Below are 9,398 nucleotides of genomic sequence, written 5' to 3'. Positions count from 1 at the left end.
TGGATACTGCATACTCAGCTGAACTCCTGCTGTTGATCATTCGTATTGTTTCAGCTTTTCACTATTGTCCCTGTCTGTTGGAGTCTGTTTGTACACATCTCTGGTCCTTTCTGTAGGAAACATTCTTAGCTTTGGAATTGTTCCAACCGAGGCTTGCAACTTTTTGTAGCTTTTATGTATTTTCCCTTTATTTAGCTTCAGAAAAGTTACGCATATTTCACTCTGATAAACTGTACTTGCTAATACTAATTGGCGTTTTTATTCCTGTGGGGATTCCTCGGCTGAATTCCAAGGGTTGGGGTCACCAGATAACCAGTATCTGATTAATTTCTCATGCAATTGGTAACATTTGAACAGTTTCATTTGGACAAAGATAGAAAAGGGGATCTCAAAGTCATTTATTGGCAGAATTTGTAGGAACTTAAAGTTCAGTACCTCCTCCAAAGAAAAATAACAACTAAATAGCTTCATTTGGAAGTTGTTCGCTATGACTGGGTTTACCATAGGTCCTTCTTCCCCTTCCTCTCCTGCTCCCATTAGTTTCCCAACCATCCCCCCGTCCTCCAGGGAAGGGGTGATAAGACTCTCTCACACTGGAAAGTACCTCATTTTCTCCACTGTGTCCTACTTACTTTCACTATTTTTTTTTTACTAAGAAAAAAGTTTATGTCCTACAATTATCACTACTTGTGTTAAGTATTAAAATGTGCTGAATAGCAATAAAATCCTTAAGAGACATGATCCTCAACTCACATGGTACATTTTCTGTCTCTCTGGGACTCTATCTGCTTTATCATAATAAAGAGGCTTGTATATTAGAATTTTATAATTTCTAACTTTTTGGCTATGAGTATTAATGGAGAAAAAATATAAAGTTCTATTTTTTCTATTCAATGAATCAAGTATCTTATTTTTGTCAGTGGGAAACAAAAATAAGAACACATAATAATAAGAAAATATAATAAGAAAACAAAAGAATAAGAAGAAAATAAAATAATAGATGCCCACAGATACCTTTTATTTCTTTTTCCCTTTGAAAAATGTATTGCTCTCTGATTACATAACAATAAAATATATAATGAAGTACTTTAGCTTCTTATATTTTTAGTAATTGAGGACCCACCCAAATTAGGAAGAATTCCTAAAGAATCCATAAGTTCCTAAAACATTTGATATTCATTTGTGTTGAACTTTTTATATTTATATTTATTTATTTATATTATATTGATATTGATATTTAGAAACATGATGCTAAATGTTCTGTGTGTCATACTAATATTTAAATGAATCAAGAGGTTCTGTTTTTTGTAAATCTCATCAAGTGTCATTTTATCTTGATCAAGTCTGCCAAATAATTCCCCATACTTCCTTAAGAACCAAGTCACATATTGTGTTTTTATTCAAAAAGCCTTTATATTGCAGTTAGGACTTTGGATCGATTTTGCCCAGAGCTATATGTCAAAGATCAACCCTTTTATTAGTCTGATGTGAATAAGGGTTATAATTATAATCTAATGTGATTGATTTATGTGTATGACTTTTCATAATTTATAATAGTCATATTATCCCTTTGGATTTCATGTAACATGTTCAGTATAATTTTGAAATAAAAGAGGAGTCTGTTGAAAGATGTCAGATAAAATTATATTCTTTTCCCAAACACATCTATACCTTTTGGGGTTCTAAAAAACAGTGAGTCTGTCCAGGACAGTGAATAATGCAAATGTTAAAATCCCAGCATTCACTCCACCAAAGTGGTATACAAAAATCACCCACTAAAGTCCAGTTTGGTTGCTTCTCTGAAAGACTGGATCTGTTTCAAGATGGAAAACTAAAATACATAAAAAATAAAACTAAAAATGATTACATTAAAGCAATTGCATTTCATGAAAATAACACAGGGTCAAGTAATACAGAGTAAGAGAAGAAAATAATCAGAATAAAAAAACTAGCTTTGTAAAGCAACTACAATTACTTTAAAGCTTCTCTCAGAGCTTCCTGGTGGCCAGGAGAAACAGAAAATCAGATGTTTTATAGCTCCCCTCTTCTCATAAAAGAAAGTATATTAATTAGTCAGGAGAGGCAACTTTGTGCCTAATCTGAGTTTTCCCACGTCTTTTAAAAGGAATATTGAATGTCATGGTAAAGACTGTCTTCAAAAGCAGTTTTATAAAAAAAAAAAAAAAAAGGCAGTGATATTCCACTTATGCCTATATGTTCTAGCCATCTTTTATAAAAGCTGCTAGCACAGTGTTTGGCCTCATGAAGACATGAAGGTATTTATCTGCCAAACTGTCGGCACCTAAAAGAGTGATTGGCATTCTTTTTTTTTTTTTTTTTTTTTAGTGATTGGCATTCTTAAGCTCCTGCAAAGTATAGCCCCAATGTTGTAACCACGAGAGAACGCAGTCTCTGCAGTCACCTGCATTCAGCCCCAGTTCTGCTCCTCGGTAGCTGTGGGACCAAGAAAAAGGTACTAACCAGCATCTCTGTATGGGAGTAATTTGCCTGGAGCGTGTCTCATGCATATTAAGTCCATCAAGACAGTTTAGTCATTATTATATTTATATATTAGTTTTATAATTAATATGTCTTTCAAAAGCAGAGATATTCTCTCTCATCAAAAGTATTCTAATAAAGAACGATCCATGACCAGCTAGACAGAGCTGTCTCTTGTTTCCCTCTCACGGTTGGCAATCATAACATGTTTTGAAGAATCATATTCTATTGCGTCAAAGTCACTGTGAAAAAGATTTTCAATAGGAGAGCAACATTTGTCACATCTTATTCCAATAGAATGTAAAAAATAAAAAAAGAGGGAAAGAAGCTGTGTTTAAATACACAATGATGTACTTTTTAAAGTGCAAAATAGAATATTCACGGTTGTAGGCAGGTTGTAGTGGAATAATGACCTCTTTATAGTATGTGTCATTGTGTCACAAGCTAAAAGGCCAAATGACAGCCATAATGAAGTCTGGGGATATAACATGTCATTTCTCTCACTCCTTTTTGCCCAGAGGTGTCATCACTTAAATCTTGGAAATCCTGGGGCCAGACCAAAATTCTTCTGCCGCCCCTCACCCACATCACTAAAATCAGCTTACCATCCATTTGCCCAGGACATATGCAAGGATCTAAGGCAAAATGCTCTATCCTTTGGACATCAGTTAACTCAACTGCATTTGAAGCACAAACCTGTTCTCTGCTTCACAGGCGTGCTGTGTTGATCAAGCAAGACCTGCCCCAGTGACCGTGGACTGACATCATGACAGAAGACGGTATAGTGGGGACATGTCTGCTCACCCACTTCGAGTGGTTACTAGCCGGGTCAGGTTCTTCATTTAATCCCCTTGAGGATGAGCTTCATTCTCTTTGTGACGTGATGTGTAAGTATCCATCCCACAAAGTTATGCCCTTATATTCAACATACGCTGATTCTTTCAACACATATTTATCTAATGCCTACTGTGTGCCAAGCACCGATTTATATACTTAAATAATGATGTATTAGAAATTGACCTTGAGGGGGCGCCTGGGTGGCTCAGTCGTTAAGCATCTGCCTTCGGCTCAGGTCATGATCCCAGGGTCCTGGGATCAAGCCCCGCATCGGGCTCCCTGCTCGTCGGGAAGCCTGCTTCTCCCTCTCCCACTCCCCCTGCTTGTGTTCCCTCTCTCGCTGTGTCTCTCTCTGTCAAATAAATAAAATCTTAAAAAAAAAAAAAAGAAATTGACCTTGAGGAGGACATCATCATCATCATTGCAACAGCTTATACTTTTTTCTGCAGTCATGATATATGTGGCTCTGCTCTCACATGGATTAGCTCATTCTGTCCTCACACATTTCTACCTATAGCACTGTGCTGGTAACACCATTTTACAGATGGAGAACTCAAGGCTCAGAGAGCTTAAATGACTTGCATATTTTCACACAAAACCAGTGTGCTTTGATTATTATGAAATCCTGTTCTCATATCCTCAGTGTACTCTAAAGGTTTTGGGGTGAGACACTCCTAGAGGCCAGGGAGTATAGTCAGGGATATCCAGGCAGAGGACGTGGACCCCACTCCTGTTTTATATATTATGTGAGCAGATGGGAAAGGCTAATGACTTTTCGTCCCACTTGCATTAAACAAGATTAAAGATGCTGACAAAGACTTAAGATCTGTGCTGAGGACTTCAGAACTCATTACCCATATCCCAAGCCACTGTCTTTGACTTGACATCATTCTTCTGGTCTGTACTGTGGATTGCGTATGCCTGTGTGTATGTGTAGGTGTGTGCACTGCTGTCCGGTTCTCCCAGTGATGTCACAGAGCCCTGAGGCCAGCTCCCAGAAAGTTTTGGTTTCCTTTTTATAGGACCCTAGAACTGGCTGCAGCCTTTGGGTCTGCAGCTTGCCCTTTTAGGACCTGCTACTTAATTAACTGTTGATAGACCATCTGCGCTGTTCAGAGTTTCACATGGCATCTGCCGTGATTCACCTTGGAATCTTAACGTTTAGAAATATTTATCTACCCATGAGCAAGTTCTCAGGTAAACAGCAAGATCCAGGCATGAGCCATTATAGGACTGTAGGGAATAAAAGAGCTGCATTTGATTAGTTTTAGTTTAGAATTGGGAAAGCGAAAAATGTATAGTTAATATAACTTGGAATTCTTCTTTTTTTTTTTTTTAAGATTTTTATTTATTTATTCATGAGAGACAGAGAGAGAGAGAGGCAGAGGGAGAAGCAGGCTCCCAAGGAGCAGAGAGCCCGATGCGGGACTCAATCCCAGGACCCTGGGATCATGACCCGAGCCGAAGGCAGACGCTTAACCATCTGAGCCACCCAGGCGCCCACTTGGAATTCTTCTGTTTGTCATATAATCTTTCTACACAGATTCTAGAGCACAGCACTGCATTCAGGTGTTTTCCCCTCACGCTGCTTTGTATTCAGCCTTATTGCTTTAATGCTGTTCAACTTCAAAAGAGTTGCGGGCATGTTGCAAATATGTTAACTACATTTTGAATATTACCAAAAAGATATTTATGGAAAACATGTTGTTTTGTATATATTTTTTCTAAATGGGTTGAATGACATTTTCCACTTGCACACCAATGGTTCTTTGTAACCTAAGTCATATCCCAAACTGCTTGCCGTTGCCATCACCGTGCAGAGGATATATGTCATACATTTTCTCATGAATAAGTCTTCAGTCTGTTACCACAGTGAGCTAGTAATTGAGAGTGAACTGTCTCAAACAGGCACATATATAACAAATTAAAAACAAATATAGTATACACACACACACACACACACGCACAATGTGCTCCGGATTACTTTAAATCATACTGTGGGTCACGTCTGTTTGTATAAGTGGTTTTAAGAAATTGTAAACAAGAAATAATATAAATCTTTAGCTTTCCTGTAGAAAGGCTCTTGGATATACTACTCTCTAAGCAATTTGATTCTTAATTTCTTAAAGCCAGTACATTTAGAACATTCTTTCTAATAAAAATAGACCATGACATTTGTCTATTTTCTTTTCGGAGAAAGAAGATATAAACTCAATCTGTAAAACGTAAATAGCTTAATTTAGAATTACTCAAACATGTTTGAAGAGCCATTGAAAAAGAATTTTAAAGACTTTTTAAAGATTTTAATGACACTAGAAATGGATCATAAAGATGTATAATGATACTATTCAAAGTTCTATATTGTTTTTGTCACTTTCTTCAAAAAAATAGACTCTTACTCTCTGTCTTAGTTTCTTAATATCATGCTATGTGACTCTGAAAATCATTGAGAACGTAAGCACTGTTATTGCCATAAGCCACGTGGTAATAGACACGAAGTTACCCAACCATAATGCATCACTCTCGACAAATGACATGTCAGCTGAACAGAAGGAAAATGGAAAGAAGTACTACGGGACAGCGAGGATGACAGTGACGAGGACAACAGTTATGATGATCAAATCAACAACCAAAAAGTAAGGTATCATCCTAAAAGAAAGGTGGTTCTTAGGAAATTGCTATGTGATAGTAAAGAAAACACATTTGTTTTTTTTTTGTTTTTTTAAAGATGAAAGCGGTACTTTTTTTTTTCTGAGTCTATTTAGCATACTTCAACTTTGACCTGACAGAACTTCTAGGTTTTTAGAAGTACTTAGCCAATCAGCCACGATTTTGATGAATTATGACAAGAGTTTTGATCAGCATTATTAAAGGGCAAGGTGCTTCCCTTGCTGCTTTGGGGAGCTTTTGGGTTCAGTTAGATGCTCTCTGACCATATACACACGCCTATACCCTAGTCCTTTTATTTACTGCTGGAAGTGGTTTTTCCAAACAAATTTTCTTCAATTTTCCCTAAGCTGTCTCTAAACTTCTTATAATGTTAAAAGCAGAATTGAAAGCGATCTTGGAATTCTGAAATTTATGTTACAGATAAGATGAGTTGTACTGTAATTCTAAGGCGAAAATATGCTTTAGCAACAATGCACTATCTTCTTAGAGTGAACACATGGGGGGATTTCTGTAAGTAGTACTGCCAGAGGTTAGAATTGATTAGACTTTTTTTCTTACTAGTTCTCAGAAAATAAATTTAAAATAGTGAAAAATATTTAAACAGTACAAAGGTTTACTTTTCTTGGTTTTCTTCTTCCCTAATAGACAATTCTTTTTTTAGAATTATTTTTGGTTTTTCATTTACTTGCTGACATTGTTGGGGAAAGAGGCATTGAAAGAATATTACATACACTGGAAAAGAAAATTGAAAAGTTTAGATTATCTGGGATGGGTACTAATGGGAAGAGCACAGGACAGTAAAATGATCAAGGACTTCTTTCCCTTTCAGGGTCCATCGGGCCTAGATTTGAATTCTGGCTCTTCTGCTCATAAGTGGGAGTCCCTGGAGTAATTGAATTAGTTTCCATTTGGTGAGCCTGGAATGACAGTAAATATTTCCTTATCCAGCAGAGATGCCACCACATTCTTTGTTTTACAGGGATTGCGTTTGTTTTGCTTTGTTTTTTGCTTTTCTCCTTAAGAAAATTGTCATGGTTTTGTTTTGCTTTGTTTTTGTATAATATGGCATTGAAACCTCTGAACAAATCCATATCTGGCCAGTGAGGCAGATGCTTTCTCCTTCACATTTTTGGGTTACTGAGCAACTTGTCAGCAGATTAAAACAAAAGCAACAAAAAAAGACAACCCTTTGCATGACTTAAGTCTTTCCAAGGCAGGTGCTAGAACAACACGCACTTCTGCCGGCTGCAAGCAATCCAGCCGCGCAGGACACCTGGAGTAGATGCGCGCTGTGCCCACTCCCACCACGGTCCTGCTCGTTTGTGGCTGGTCTGCAGAGCATCTGGACGCTTGTGCGCAGGGTCGGGAAGAGGAGGAGGAGGAAACAGCAAGAATGCTAGGCTGGGAGGAGGAGGTCAGCCAAAGTTGTGCAGGGCAAGCCCGAACATGCTGCTGGTGCAAACCCACGCACCACTGATGTTCTTATAGTGGGAACATCTGGTGGAAGCCCATGATGGGGTCTTCATCGCCTTGAGCTGGCCCACGACTAGGCCGAGGATGCACCTTTCTAGCTGGGCTGCTGGTCTCACACTGTGGTGCTGTGCTGGATTTTCTGCAACAGAAGGCTGGGCAACTTCTCCACCGTGGCAGCGTCCCCTGGGATTGTTGTCCCTCCCATGGTTCTGGAGTTATGAAATAACTAGTAGTAACTCTGAACGAAGCTGGATCCAGTCTGTTCCCAAATTGGCTTGATTCCCATTATGGATCATCATGGGCCTCCCCTGAGACCTAGTGCTGACTCCAGAGCGGGCCAGGTAGCCCTTGCCCGTCCCCTGATCCTTGGCAAGCGGGAATAGGCTGTGGGGTGGGGGTGGGGCGAGCGGCTAACCCATTGGTAGAACTGGTGGGACGACTCGGGCAGGCTGGGCTAGGCCACACGGGGAGGGCCTGGAGATCCCCCATCCGGGTAGTCTGGCACAGGAGAGAAAGGCTGGGCCCCTGCACAGTGTGGTGGGGTAGGCACCTGGTTGTCCCTCTTGTGTCCCCCCCATAGCCCTGGCTCTGCACAGCTTTTGGGGGATGGGGCCCAAGGATGCACAGCGGAGGCTCCAGGTGGCTCAAGCTCGGCTCCTCCGGCCCAATCCGTACCAAGGACGCTAGCCCCAGCACTCACCCAGGGGCTGGCACTGATTGGGTATTTTTATTATCAGCTATGCATTGCATAAAATGTCTAATGGAACTGGTGTATAATGTCATGACTTGAGATGACAAATAAATAGAAGGTGATTTTTTGGTAGATTGTACAGTAGGGCTGTGGTGAAAATTATCAAAGCAATGACCTGATTCTATTCAGTAACTTCTAGATGTACCCCAAAGGAGAGAATCGGAAGACATTAAGAAGCTGAGTTATCCAGGGATGCCCGGATGGCTCAAAGGTTAAGGGTCTGCATTCGGTTCAGGTCATGATCCCGGGCTCCTGAGATGCAGCCCCACACCCGGCTCCCTGCTCAGTGTGCTTCTCCCTCTGCCTCTGCCTCTGCCCCTCTCCACCCCTCCTCACCCCTCCCTGCTGCTCCCGCGCGCTCTCTCTCTCTCAAATAAATAAACAAAATTTAAAAAAAAAAAAAAAGCTGAGTTATCCGTTGGCTCCAGGCTGACTCATGGAAGAAATAGCAAAGAAGGAGAATTAAACTCCTAATGTTCTAGGGGCACCTGGGTGGCTCAGTCGGTTGGGCGACTGCCTTCGGCTCAGGTCATGATCCCGGAGTCCCGGGATCGAGTCCCGCATCGGGCTCCCTGCTCGGCGGGGAGTCTGCTTCTCCCTCTGCCCCTCCCCCCTCTCATGTGCTCGCTCTCTCTCATTCTCTCTCTGTCTAATAAATAAAATCTTAAAAAACAACAACAAAAAAAAAACAAAAAAAAAACTCCTAATGTTCTAGATAGGATTATCGCATGTTGTGTCAATTTCCCTTTAGTAGAAAACAGCATCTGTGGTTAACTGGGAAGCTCCCTGTGTTAACGGAAGAAAGTTCAAAATGTGGGGGAATGATCATGGGCAGAATGGGGGAAAAGGGTCCTACTCAATCCCTAAAGAGAAGCATTTGAATGAGTAAAGGCAAATGGCTATAGCACTAAGAAGTGAGGACTGAAATTAGGAATGGAGAGAAATCAATAGCTTTGTTGTTTCCATAGTAGGTCAACTCTGTTCTTCTTTTGGGGTCTTATCCTCTTGGCTCTTCCTTTTGGATTGCACTGTTCTGCTCACCTCTCCCTGGGAAGTCGGTATGTTTGGTAAACTAAAAGGATGAAGCTCTCCTCCCCTTGAGAGTTGCTGCCTAATATTTTTCCTACCCCTACCAGAAGGATAAGTGGGTACCAAGGTAACGGGCAGA

The 9,398-nt window shown here is 40.3% G+C and overlaps 1 pseudogene; it reads right to left on the bottom strand.

The window, feature by feature from the left end:
• Positions 1 to 7,098: 7,098 nt before the first annotated feature.
• LOC115941277 (nuclear transport factor 2 pseudogene) lies at positions 7,099 to 7,765 on the bottom strand (annotated as a pseudogene).
• Between the last annotated feature and the right edge of the window lie 1,633 nt (positions 7,766 to 9,398).

This window comes from Leptonychotes weddellii, chromosome 3, assembly GCF_054177405.1.
Source record: "Leptonychotes weddellii isolate Sample4059 chromosome 3, ASM5417740v2, whole genome shotgun sequence".
NCBI classification, from domain to species: domain Eukaryota; kingdom Metazoa; phylum Chordata; class Mammalia; order Carnivora; family Phocidae; genus Leptonychotes; species Leptonychotes weddellii.
The sequence above is the reverse complement of the archived record's forward strand: the minus strand, read 5'-3'. Positions and strand labels throughout refer to the sequence as shown.